Raw genomic sequence first — 14,251 nt, 5'->3', positions numbered from 1 at the left:
ACTGCGCGGTTTATTCGCATGTAGAACGAAAATACACTACTGGCCATTAAAATAGCTACACCAAGAAGAAATGCAGATGATAAACGGGCGTTTATTGGACAAATATATTATACTAGAACTGACATGTGATTACATTTTCACGCAGTTTGGGTGCATAGATCCTGAGAAATCAGTACCCGGAACAACCACCTTTGGCCGTAATAACGGCCTGGATACACCTGGGCATTGAGTCAAACTGAGCTTGGATGGCGTGTATAGATATAGCTGCCCATGCAGCTTCAACACGATACAACAGCTCATTAAGGGTATTGACTGGCGTATTGTGACGAGACAGTTGCTCGGCCACAATTGACCAGATGTTTTAAATTGGTGAGAGATCTGGAGAATGTGCTAGCCAGGGCAGCAGTAGAACATTTTCTGTATCCAGGAAGACACGTACGTTACCTGTAACATGCGGTCGTGCATTATCCTGCTGAAATGTAGGGTTTCGCAGGGATCGAATGAAGCGTAGAGCCACGGGTCGTAACACATCTGAAATGTAACGTCAATGCGAACAAGAGGTGACGGAGACGCGTAACCAATGGCACCCCATACCATAACGCCGGGTGATATGCCAGTATGGCGATGACGAATACACGCTTCCAATGTGCGTTCACCGCGATGTCGCCAGACACTGATGCGACCATCATGATGTTGTAAACAGAACCTGGATTCATCCGAAAAAATGACGTTTTGCCATTCGTGCGCCCAGGTGCTCCTGTGTGTGACGCAGCGTCAAGGGTAAGCGCAGCCATGGTCGACGAGCTGATAGTCTATGCTGCTGCAAAGGTCGTCGAACTGTTCAGGCAGTTGACTCAGGGATCGAGACGTGGCTGCACGATCCGTTACAGCCATGCGGATAAGATGCCTGTCATCTCGACTGCTAGTGATACGAGGCCGTTGGGATGTAGCACGGCGTTCACTATTATCCTCCTGAACCCACCTATTCCATATTCTGCTAACAGTTATTGGATCTCGACCAACGCGAGCAGCAATGTCGCGATACGACAAACCGCAATCGCGATAGACTACAATCTGATCTTTATCATAGTCGGAAACGTGATGGTACGCATTTCTCCTCCTTACACGAGGCATCACAACAACGTTTCAGCAGGCAACGCCGGTCAACTGCTGATTTTTTTATGAGAAATCGATTTTAAACTTTCCTCATATCAGCACGTTGTAGGTGTCGCCACCGCCGCCAACCTTGTGTGAGTGCTCTGAAAAGCTAATCATTTGCATATCACAGCATCTTCTTCCTGTCGGTTAAATTTCGCATCTGTAGCACGTCATCTTCGTAGTGTAGCAATTTTAATGGCCAGTAGTGTAGTTACATACGCAAGGTAACTTTAACATAACACAGTTTAATTCATAAAACATAAACAGCGTACACTACTGGAAATGGATTAAACAGCTCTTTAAGACTCACTGATAAAGTTTACTATAGGCAAAGACTCAAAGCTACTTAGGGAGCGAGGTAGCTTAATTTTGAGACACTAGACTCGCATTCTGTAGGATGGTGGTTCTAATTCTTGTCCAACAATCCAGATTTCTGTTTTCCGTGATTTCGCTAAATTGTTAAAACTCAATGCTATAAGGGTTTCAATAAAAACTATGGTAAACTGAACTCTGGGTGGTCAGACGAGCAATTTGAACCGCCGTGCCACAGCACGCGCATCTATTGTCTTACCACTACGCTGTTTCACTCGCTATCAGATCTGAGTTAAAACACTACAAAAGCAGCTGTACCATATAAATGACACATACAAGGCCATTCGAGAAATAGCTTGAAGTCTCACTTTTTCAGTTCTTTCGATGACAGGTTAGTTCACCGTTTACAATACGCAGCTAAGTCAGAGAGTAAAATAAATATAAATTTTGTTATCATTACTATCAAAACACTACGTCTTTATTAAATTTTTATTATGTATTCATCGATATTACATTTTGTTTAATGAAGCTGGTTAACATCTGTGCCTTCTTTTTCTTCGGCCATATTATAATCAAAAACATTGAAAGCAACAGCAGAGCGATGTTCTGAAGTTATCTTCATATGAAGATGATGAAGTGGGCAGTAGCGAAAGAACTCCATTCAGTGGCGGCATTCGCTCGCTGCACTCGAAAATTTATATGCAACATACAACTACAGAACGAAATTATAGCTTATACATGGCGATTCTGTAAGAGCGCACAAAAATGTAACAGGACATAGACTCAGGCTGCTCAATTGGAACGTCCACTCGAAAATGTAAGACTCGCGGTAATGAGTTCGCTGCAGGGAAAGCTATGTTGTACATGCTGCGTAAATTTAGAGGAACGGTGTGGAGTATTAAACAGTTCTACCATTGCCATCGTACGTGTGGTGACGGTACTCACGTCTCCAGAGAGTACTTCAGCACAATCGCTAATCCGCGCTTAAAAAACTCGCAGCGCAGCAGCTGAGTGGTGTGGCAGTACGAACTATACCGAAATCAGCCAGGGACCGCAGTGTGTGTATAGAAGTGCCTCGTTAAATACCGGAGCACTGAGCCACGGCGGACAGTTCTCTCAACTCCGCCGTTTCGCGTGCAGTTACCGCCGCGGCTACAGGCTGCACTGTTAGTCCGTCGTCTCCGTGACGTAGAAACTGTAGGCATCGTAGGCCAGCTCTTCACTCTACGTAGCAATTACTCAGAGGCACAGTGACAGGACTTTTATATTTTAGAGGACCTGTAATAATTTAAAACGTCTAATTGTACTGGATATTTCACAAGAAGATGCATCATTTAAGTCGAGTATTTCTTCATATTTAATAAATATCATTTTATTACTAATGGCGAATCTTTCTGACTGAAAATAATCTACGACGTCCAACTGCAGTCCTAACAGTATGTCGCATTTAGGTATGATGTGAATGTGACCAAAGGATTATTGGACATACGTAAACATACAAATTTTTCGTTCCTACTCGGAGTGGTACAAAGCATTGGTATGAGGTATGATCCATTACGCAGTCTTCATTGTCTACGAATGTCTTAAACGTAAACGTAGATACAAACACTGAAGTCGATTATTACAGAGACTTCACTAGAAAATCTCAGACTATGAAAGAAACCGTCGTCGGTTTACAGTATTTTTGGTAAGACAAACTTCCGCAATATATCATTGTCTCTTTCATACGACTGAAGTACGGAATAAATACAAATACAACTAACCATTCCCCAATTTCAATTTGGTAGCATTTATTCGTAATTTGCCACCCTGTAACTATTTTTGGGAATCGATACCTTCGTGATGCTGCTGCAAAATTTTCAACATGATATAATTTAGATAATTCAAGGGTCGCTCTCGGGTCAGTGAGTGTGTATATCAAGAGAGGAAATTTTTTGTGCTACTATCAGCCCTCCATTCCAACTGCTATGCCGACCCGCGCTGTGCTCATGAAAACATAAAAGAGTACGTGAATTCTCATCGTTGTAGAAATACGGTCACGGGCTCGCAGGCAGTTACGTTAGAACACTCATTTCTTTGATGTTGGGCACTTTAGTATCAAAAACGAAAGTTCATCTGAGAGAAGTCTTTGTTTCGTTATCTGCAATATTCATCAAACCTTCCATTTACTGATGCCAGATGCTTCTTTTCCTTCAGTTTATAAAAAGCATTACTGAAGCGTTCTGTGATTTATATATTGCCTCCCTTGTGTTGCATATTTACAGCCTAACTCTCTAGCTTTTGTCCTGTCTCATTCAAAGCTTTCCTTTTGCCTGGATCAACACAGTTGTGAGACTGCAAACGAGGACAAGCAAAACACACACACACGCACACACACACACACTCTGGGAGGGGAAAGAGAGAGAAAAAGAGAGACAGAGAGAATAACAAAATGTTGCCTCCCTCATCCACCCTCACGAGTAACCGAAAGTGCTTGTAACATAACAATAATTTATGACGACGTCACCGTTCAGCTGTCGAGGGAGAAGGCATAGGTTCAGGAGGCATATTACTGATGACTGATTAAAACTCTGTTGTATTGATTATGTAATATTAGGTGAGTGGAAACCTATTTGGCGGTCGCATTTTTATGCAAGTACTTCAGTACTATATTTTAAGGTTCCACGCAGTAGTTATAAGAGTAAGAACACAAAGTGCAGGCCGTTTTAAATATTGCTTGCCTCAATGTTATTTAATGTGGAAACAGAGACAACTGCACAGTAAACAATGGCGTAAACTGGAAAAATAATTCGTGTACAGGAAGAAGAAATAAGAAAAGAATTATTGAAGTTTGTTGACGACGCTGTAAATTTCTCACAAGCGTCAAGGGGTACTTACAGGGTCAGGAGAATGGAATGGATCGCTGCAGTGGCCTTCAGCGTTAAGACTGGTTTGATACAACTCGCCATGCCACACACCACACACGACAGTTATCAGTGTTTGCCGGAAACCTTCCATTCCGCTGCCAGCTTATGACACCCATACCACACATAACACTCTTTCCTCCCCAATTCTCTTCTTCTTCATTCGGTATTCGACTTACCAATCGTGGATCATATTGTGCCTTATGAAGTTGTTATGGTGTAGATACCTGTATAAATAGAAGAAGGCTAATGAAGTCCAGTCGTGGCGCTGGAAGAAGGAAGAAAGTATTGGAGTTCAGTGCCCCAGCAACAATGAGCCCATTAGAGGTGGAACATAGTTATTTGAGGGAAATCACAGAAACTCTCAATCTGGATGGATGGACTTGGATTTGAACCATCGTCCTCCAGAATGCTGGTTCATTGTGTTAATCGCTACACCACCTCGGTCTACAGGCGACGCTGGAGGAATTCAAGCCGGAAAGGAGACGTTTCAGTAATAGCCGATTTTTTGCTGTATGGGCCAAACAACCGATCCAGACAGACGAAAAGCAGATATAAAATTTAAATTAGCAGTAGCAAGACGAGATTTTCTACAAAAACGGGAATCGTATTAACACCGAATTCTGTTCTCAGAATAGTTACCTGCAAAAGAAACACAGGTAAGAACTGTACAGACCTGAAGAGTATTGAATGTCTGAAGCGTCGACTTGCAGATGAAAGCTGAAGGTACGTTGGTAGATTAGTTGATCAGATAGCGAGTAAATAGGTGATGAATTGAATCAGGAAGAACATAGTTTTATGGCACATCATCACAGAAAGAAGGGAGAGATGCATGGAACACTGCTCTCCGAAGTCCTGAACGGGGAAGAGAGATGTGCAGTCAAACGTGTAGAGGGAGAGTAAGGCTTCATAACAGTAAGCAGATTCAGATGGATGTACCTTGCTGTAGTTAGGCAGAAATGAAAGGGTTTGCATATGAGACACCAGTGTGGCAAGCAGTAACAAGCCGGTTTTTCCAACTGAGCGCTATAGTACACACATCAACAACTCATCTAGATATCTATGTCAAGTGATAAAAAACATCAGGCTTGTGTGAGCTTTTGTTACCTGGCACCACCCACAATGTGGAATTGTATGCATCGTATTCTTTTTTTATAACCGAGTTGGAATCTCTTCCCTACTACGCTCTATGAAGCGAATTTTTATCGTGCACCCATACCATGATTCAGAAAAACACTCATCCCCCTGATGATGAATGAGCTCTTAATGAATTCAGCTTACGCTGAAATCTCTGTCAATTTCATAAGTTTTTTAAGGTATTCTCATTTTTAAAGGGTAATATTATATTCATTCGCACAATCAATTTTTTCTGATACAGTCATAACCGGTTTCGGCCTTCAGATGTTACAAGACACAACAGAAAATCTTAAATTACGACCTGATTGAAGTGAAATTGTTTTTACTTGGTCTACATGAGAGCTTAGTAAAGTGCTTTAACATACATATGACTCATAGCTATTTGCGACATTTGATGAACAAGTGTTCATACTTTGTCAGCTTAACATACAATCAGAAATCAGGTTCAAAATGGTTCAAATGGCTCTGAGCACTATGGGACTTAACATCTATGGTCATCAGTCCCCTAGAACTTAGAACTACTGAAACCTAGCTAACCTAAGGACATCACACAACACTCAGTCATCACGAGGCAGAGAAAATCCCTGACCCCGCCGGGAATCGAACCCGGGAACCCGGGCGCGGGAAGCGCAGAAATCAGGAAATTATTGGATACATCCGAGTGTACTTTTCCTTCCTTACTCTTTGCACTAGATGCGCGCGTCTTCTATAAGAAAATCTGCAAAAACATAAAATATGACGATAATTATTTCAATAACATGTCAATCATTCTTTAATCAAATGTGAAAGTAAGTACAGGTCATTGAAATAGTATTTGATACAGAGGTTTTCAAAATAAAAGAGATAGATTAGCAATCCTTATGTTATATTTTTCGGTGCCTGATGTCACATCAGTTCAGGCTGCAAGATACTTACGAAGGAAAACTATGTATATAACTGAATATAATTCCCTGACTTTTTATTTTATGTATAGTTGCCGACGCATAAACACTTGGTCAGCAAGTCCCGCACATACACTATGTGATCAATAGTATCGGGACACCCCCAAAAACATACGTTTTTCACATTAGGCACGTTGTGCTGCCACCTACAGCCATGTACTCCGTATCAGCGACCTCAGTAATTACTAGACATCGTGAGAGAGAAGAAAGGGGCGCTCCGCGGAACTAACGGACTTCGAACGTGGTCAGGTGATTGGGTGTGACGTGTGTCATACGTCTGTACGTGAGATTTCCACACTCCTAAACATCCCAAGGTCCACTGTTTCCGATGTGATAGTGAAGTGGAAATGTGAAGGGACACGTACAGCACAAAGGCGTAAAGGCCTACCTCGTCTGTCGACTGACAGAGACCGCCAACAGTTGAAGAGGGTCGTAATGAGTACTAGGCAGATATCTGTCAAGGCCATCACACAGGAATTCCAAACTGCATCAGGATCCACTGCAAGTACTATGACATTTAGGCGGGAGGTGAGAAAACCTGGATTTCATGGTCGAACAGCTGCTCGTAAGTCACACATCGCGCCGGTAAATGCCTACTTTGGTGTGAGGAGCGTAAATATTGGACGATTGAACAGTGGAAAAACGTTGTGTGGAGTGACGAATCACGGTACACAATATAGCGATCTGATGGCAGGATGTGAGTTTGGCGAATGCCAGGAGAATGTCATCTGCCAGCGTGTGTAGTGCCAACAGTAATATTCGGAGGAGGTGGTGTTATGGAGTGGTCGTGTTTTTCTTGGAGGGGGCTTGCACCCCTTGTTGTTTTGCGTGACACAATCACAGTACAGGCCTACATTGATGTTTTAAGCACCTTCTTGCTTCCAACTGTCAAAGAGCAATTCGGGGATGGCGATTTCTTCTTTCAACATGATCGAGCACCTGTTCATAATGCACGGCCTTTGGCGGGGTGCTTACACGACAATAACATCGCTATAGTAGACTGGCCTGCACAGAGTCCTGACCTGAATCCCGTAGAGCGCTTTTTGGATGTTTTGAAACGCCGACCACGGGCCAGGCCTCACCGACCGAAATCGATACCTCTCCTCAGTGAAGCACTCCTTGAAGAATGGGCTGGCATTCCCCAAGAAAACTTCCAGCACCTGATTGACCGTAAGCCTGCGAGTCTGGAAGCTGTCATCAAGGCTAAGGGTGAGCCAACACCATTTGTATTCCAGCATTACCGATGGAGGGCGCCACGAACTTGTAAGTCGTTTTCAGTCAGGTGTCGGGATGCTTTTGATCATATAGTGTAGGTACGAACCATACACAATTTACTAAGCTCACAAGCAGACCCAGTGAAAATAATTGTACCGGTTTCAATTCTTAATTTAAGCTCTTCCGCATTCAACTGTGATGATGGTCTTTGCAGGGCGGAACTGGCTATGATTGTATCACAAAAAGTCACTGTGTCAAAAATAGAAAATAATTAAACCTTACAATAAGTCAGTCACTGCCTCTGGAAAGGAAATCTCGATTTTTTTCCCAATATTTAACTTTAAAAGGCACCTTACTTGCTTTGATTCAGAAAGATGATTCTTCAGTACGATGCAGCCCTTGTCTTACCTAATGGTGTGATCATATTCCAGGCAGTGATCGGTAACACCTCGTTTGCTATGCAATTTAAGTAATGATTGGCGCTTACGCTTCTTGGATTTCCTTTTGAGTTTGCTAATGATATTCACGTAAGACCTAGAACTATGTGGTTCCCATTCTGTATTGAGAGGCCTAGATCGTCTTCACTATAAAGCTATTTATTTTCCTTAGTCTGAATTGCTTATTTTGGACTACGTGTGTCAGTGGAAGTCTAAAACTTTTCCGGATATGGGACCAGCTTGAATCAAATACGAGCACCAAGACGTGCTGAGGATCGAAGTTCCGTGCAGGCATTTCTTTCTGACCTTCAACAGTGGTATATTATACAAGTGCAAAGACCCGATACGTTTGATTACACAATTGCCAGATAATCACAGAAATAGTATTGTCATACATCTAAGAGTATGCCTACAGAGCGACTGAACTGAAATGAGAGCTAGATGTTAAACATAGGAAAGGCAGTTGCCAGACAGATTATTGGCAGAATCCTCATGAAGCATAGTTTTCCATTGAAGCAGCTAGCTCAGAAATTCCTTTTTTGACCGATATTTGAATACTTCTGTTCGGTCTGTGATGCTTTTTTTGGGTAGAACGCATAACGGAAATAGAAAAGAGTCAAAGAAGAGCAACGCGTTTTAACACTTTCTCTTTTCTTATGCCCACATCGCCACGGAGATGTTAATCCAATGAGTTTAGAGCTCCTCAAATTGGTGAGTGCGATCTAGTTTGTAAAATCTTTTTTATTCATAATCCTCTTGGTAGCAGTTTGTGGACTGACGGCAATTAACCTGTTTGCTGTCACGGGCGTTATCATCAGAACCAATATCTTGCTACGAAAGTAAGACCTAAAATAGTCCTCTATTTTCTGTGATCACACAGAATTAAAATTCAAGTGACCATCATAGGCGCTGGATGACTGACGTGCTACATTCATAAGAAGATCCTGGTTCTCCTGTTGACTTACCTGAACCGAAACTGGTAAACTGTCGTAAGTCCACTGAGTATGACTATGACAGTTTTGAATAGAAAGTATACTCATCAAACTGCATTACAGACGCAACAACGGAGATGCTGCGCATTACAGTGTGGTGTACTTGTGAAATTTCGAAAGCGTTGGAGTGTATGATTCAACCAGTATATTGCAGACAAGCGAGAGGTGCATTACGTTAAAGTTAGAGACATTACAGCTCACAGGACAGTTACCAACGGTCTTTCTGTCTGCGCACCATTAGCCACTGGAATATGAAGTATTAACTGCCACACACTGCACGGTGTTTTTTGCATTGTAGCTGTAGCCTTGACTTAACTCCTTATTTCGCTGTCTAGAGCTCCTCCATAATCATTTTATCTGACACTCTGTTTATACATTCCCTTGGAGTATTAGTCTTCAGTACCATTATCTTCGACTCCGACTAGTTACTACGGAACACGCAAATCTATCAATTGTTTATGTCTGACGGAAAGACGAAACCGGCTGTGATATCAATACTATGACCCGAGGTTGACAAAAAAATTAATAAAATTTTCTTTACAAGATTGTCACAGCTTTCTCCTTTACCAGATTAATTAGAATATGTTTGTTTATCTGATTCTTCGTATAATGATCAATCCTTGGATGGTTGGCAGTCCTCTGTTTGGTAGCATATCTCAAGACTTTCGCAAGCTTTGCCTTCATCTTCACTTCTGTGTAGGAGCTAGAGTCGACAGATGTTATAATCTTATCTATGTAATTCAGTTGTGGTCTTCTTCCACTTATTTTTCCACAGGTGTATCCCACTTTCATTGTTTTTGGAAGTCCGTAAGTCTCAACAGGTTGCCAATGACCTGAACACTTCTTTTTTTCCTCAGTGTTCCATTAACTCCTCTTCTCTACCACACTTTCAACGGCGTCATGATTCATCGTTTTCTCTGTACGCTTAACTTCTTTTCGTCATTTCGAGTGTATTAGTGGAAAAAGAGCGTACAATAAGTAAGTAATGTTTATAGCAGGCAGTAAGAAGAGGAGGTTGCAAAGAGGAAATGTACGAGATGGGGTTAACAACGGGAATGACGAAGCATATGTCACACAGGACGAGTAAAATAGAATTGTTGCGGGTAATATTTCATTCGCCTTAAGACAGGCAACTCAACTTATATAATTTGCACCCAGGTGCAGCTTAAGTACGTTGGGTTTCCTGTCTTGAAATATGCATGCATGAAATATTATCCGGGACAGTTTGTATTTTGCTCACCCTGTACAATAGCCAAACGTTTGGGTGTATTTAGTGTTCTGGGAGGGAGAGTGTAACATCGCACGATGCAGATGTCGTCTCAGGCGATGAGTCACAGATCCCGGAGTTGTCAAGAGTCGACAGCATAATATGCTGCCCATGCACAGCGCTCGCTCTGAGTGAGGATGGGCAGAACGCGTTTCCGATCCACACCGTAAAGTACCCGGGCGGTCCCACTGACAGGCTCTCTCCAGTATCGTATGATGCTGTCTGTACGTCACTACCCATTCAGCTTCTGGGTAGCGACTACGCTGCGTCTCACTGTCTTGCTTAGGAATTTCTCTTTCGCTTTTATACATTTAGGAGACGACTTACGCTTCGCAGTGGTTTCCGATTCATGTGCTGTTGCTTTAGCAAATAAACCGTCATATGCTAACCTACTCCGCGCCTACTTCGATTGCAAACTGATGTGGACACGTCATCTTGCTTACCTCACGGACAAGGCGGAACACAATGAGAATATATTGCAGATGCTAGCTAGAGTTTGGTGGGGATCCAAAGAGACAGTTTGTGAAAGTTCTTGAAATTTTCTGTCTTTCATTGTGACAGTATCGTCTATGGCAACGCTACAAAGTACGAGAGCCGTTCCGAAAGTGATGACTCCTATTTTTATTCATAGAAACTAAATAGAGCAATATTTTAGCTACAGAATGTAATTTTTCTGCATGCTCTTCACAATTCGTTATGCACTTTTGTCAACGATGAACGTTCCAGCCTTCGCTTTATTGGGAGAATTTTTGGAAAGAGTTGTTCACCTATAGAACAGATCACATATAGGAGCTGGTGCTACCTATTCTTCAGTAGTGCTCAAGTGTTTGGGATCCGTACCAGGTCGAATTGAAGGAAGATATCAAAGTAATTCAGAGACGGCTGCTAGATTTGTTACCTGTAGGTCTGAACAACACGTAAGTGTTACGGATACGCTTTGGGAACCAAAATGGGAATACCTGGAGGGAAGACGACGTTCTTTTCAGGAAACACTACTGAGAAACGTTGGAGAACCAGCATTTGTAGCTGACTTTGACCAACGTACATTGCGTATGTGGAACACGAAGATAAGATACGAGAAATTAGGGTTCACACGGAGGCCCATACACAGTCTTTTTCCCTTCCTGAGCTTGCAAGTTACACGGGAAAGGAAATGATCAGTAGTGGTTGAGGGTACTCTCCGCCACGCAGCTTACGGTGTCTTGCGGAGTGTGTATATAGAAGCAGATGTAGCTTTAGTTTATTTTTTCATACTATTGACAGCAATTTCTTGATTTTACTTACACCTTGGTACTGTTATTTTTTGTGAATATATAGCACAAGCCTAAGTGCTTTGAATTTATGGTACCACTCTAGTAGTCTCCCTAATTAGTTTCATATTCATGAGATTCTAATCTGTTGATACTATCTGTTTCATTAATTAGCACTTGTCATTTGTCTTTATGGTGAAAATGAGGCCCAAACGGCATTTCCTAAATTTTGCTACTGGTAATATTAATTTGTGATTTAATCCGGAGTTCTGTGTTAGATTAGATGTGTCTGTTATTTGTATTGCCATCTACAGTAGGAATGGGTGTGAATGTTGCTCTAGTAACGAGTGAATGTGAACTACCAATTTTGGTCAAAGTAAAGAGTTTTTGTGATTACTCGATTAAGTCATAATTAGGATGAGAGTGAAATAAGTGTGAGCCAGCAAGGAAAGTATATTTATAAGTTAATCAGTGTATGAATACGGATTTTTTTTAAAGACAAGGATTGATAAATTTGAAAAAGGAAATGGATAAAGTATGTAAGCTGGAGTTTGTGGCCAAGCAAATTGGTATGTTCCAGTTCCCAGGGATGATGATAGCCACGTGTATAATGTTATCGCACGTCATTCAGTGGCGACCAACAGGAAGGGATTATTTTATACTTTCTTAGCGGTAGGTTGTAGGCATGTGTGTGTTTTGTCTTGGAGATAAGTGACAGAAAAACTGGGGGCAAAGGCGACGCGATAGGGACGCAGCAAGAAGGAAAATAGTGGGTAGCTGTCAGCAGCGAAAGCCAAGCCACAAGCAACTATTGCGACAATTATCTTCAAAATCCAAACCTATTATTCTCAAAGTGCTAAAGATGCTAACTTCTCTGGTTGCTATATAAGGTTGACATTCTTCTCACACTCCCTTTGACTGAATATGTAGTAACAGAGGTCAATTACTGAAGAGAATTTAATCGTGCTGCATTTTTGGAAGTAGGTATGATCTGATGGGACGTTGTGGCACCTCATGGTGACTCGCTATTTTGAGATTTATTTGGTCAGAGAGTACCACTAACAAGATTCAGACTGCTAGATTCTTTTAGTTTTGAGGGCGACATAGTCCCGATCGGTGATTAATGAATTATTTATTTTGGTGAGACAAAGTAATCGCCCATATTAAATGGTTATCTGGATGAGGAAAGTCTTTCCATTGAAGTTAATACGTCGAAAGGACATAACTTAGTGTAGATACGTAGGTGATGGCAAGCAGAAGTAGCGATTTTAGTCCGTTGGTGTCGAATCTATTTGTATGGAAATGCTAGTGGAAGACAGGATCAACGCCCGAAGTGGGTGAGTTTTTTCGAAACAGGCAGAGAGAAAGCGGCAGTAGCGAATAGGGAAACTTATATACTTGTATTTATTTTCGGACTTACATAAATCGAGTGGTGCTTTCAAAGGGCAAACTGATAAAATCAGTTTTACCCAAGGAGATAATAAACCTCTCCATTGAGTTGATACAAAGCAAAAGGTGTAAATATGTAGGCTTTGGAGTTTTCGCTGTATAACCCTTAACCGTAATCGTGGTTCATTTTGGACCCGCCGACAACAATAAAATCGTCTAACAATGGAAACGGACGGAATTTCAGTTTCGCACGCCAGTGTAATCTCAGTACATTGTGAGGTGCACGAGGGATCGGGAGTTGTCTGCTTGCAATTTACTGGAAGTGGAGGTAATTGCCATCCCTGGGTCCAATTTGACCTGTGATTCATGATAAGGAATTATTTAGTCAGTGTAGATTGACTTATTTTGTGGTGTTTCAGGCACTTATTGCCACAATACAGTGGGATCTCACTAAAAAGGATATCTGTGAACTATTATTAGACGAAAATTTTTCAGACACAGAATCTTTAAGTGATTTTCAAGCTTGTGATGAAGAGAACATAAGTGACGATGACATAAGTGACGATGAAAATACACAACAAGAAATTTTTTCTGATACAAGTAATTTAGTAGAGAGGTAAAAATCGATTCAAGTGGTCTACTCATCGACCAGCTAGGTCCAGAGTCAGAAGCTACAACATCATCACTCACCTGCCTCGTCTCATCGGTACAGCTCGTGAGAAACGGAAAATGTCACCAATTGAATCATGGCAGTTTCCGGTATCAGATGAAATGATCGCACATAATTGCACTCACATTAATCAGAAAATAACAGAATATCCAGAAAAGTATAAAACTAATGCTGCTTACACTATCCATGTAGGTATTATTGAAACGAAAGCATTCATTGGGTTGTTTCTATTATCAGGTGTATTCAAATCTGGCCATGAAGATATAGAAAGTGTATAGGCAACTGATGGAACAGGCCAAGATATATTCAGAATAACGATGTCGGTAAAGCGATTTATGTTCCTGTTATCTGCTTTGGGGTTTGATGATGTGAATTTCTGGGAAGAAGGAAGAACTAACGATAGCGCTGCTCTCATCCCAGAAATATTTGGAAATTTCATTTACAACTGTCAAAAAAAAAAAAAAAACTATAGCTGCTCAGAATATTTAACAGATGATGAAATGCTTTGCCCTTTTAGAGGGAAATGTTTTTTCAAGATTTATGTGAAATGGAAGCCTGCTAAATATGGCATCAAGATTAT

Source organism: Schistocerca piceifrons, chromosome 6, assembly GCF_021461385.2.
Source record: "Schistocerca piceifrons isolate TAMUIC-IGC-003096 chromosome 6, iqSchPice1.1, whole genome shotgun sequence".
NCBI classification, from domain to species: Eukaryota; Metazoa; Arthropoda; class Insecta; order Orthoptera; family Acrididae; genus Schistocerca; species Schistocerca piceifrons.
This window is presented reverse-complemented; position numbering follows the sequence as displayed.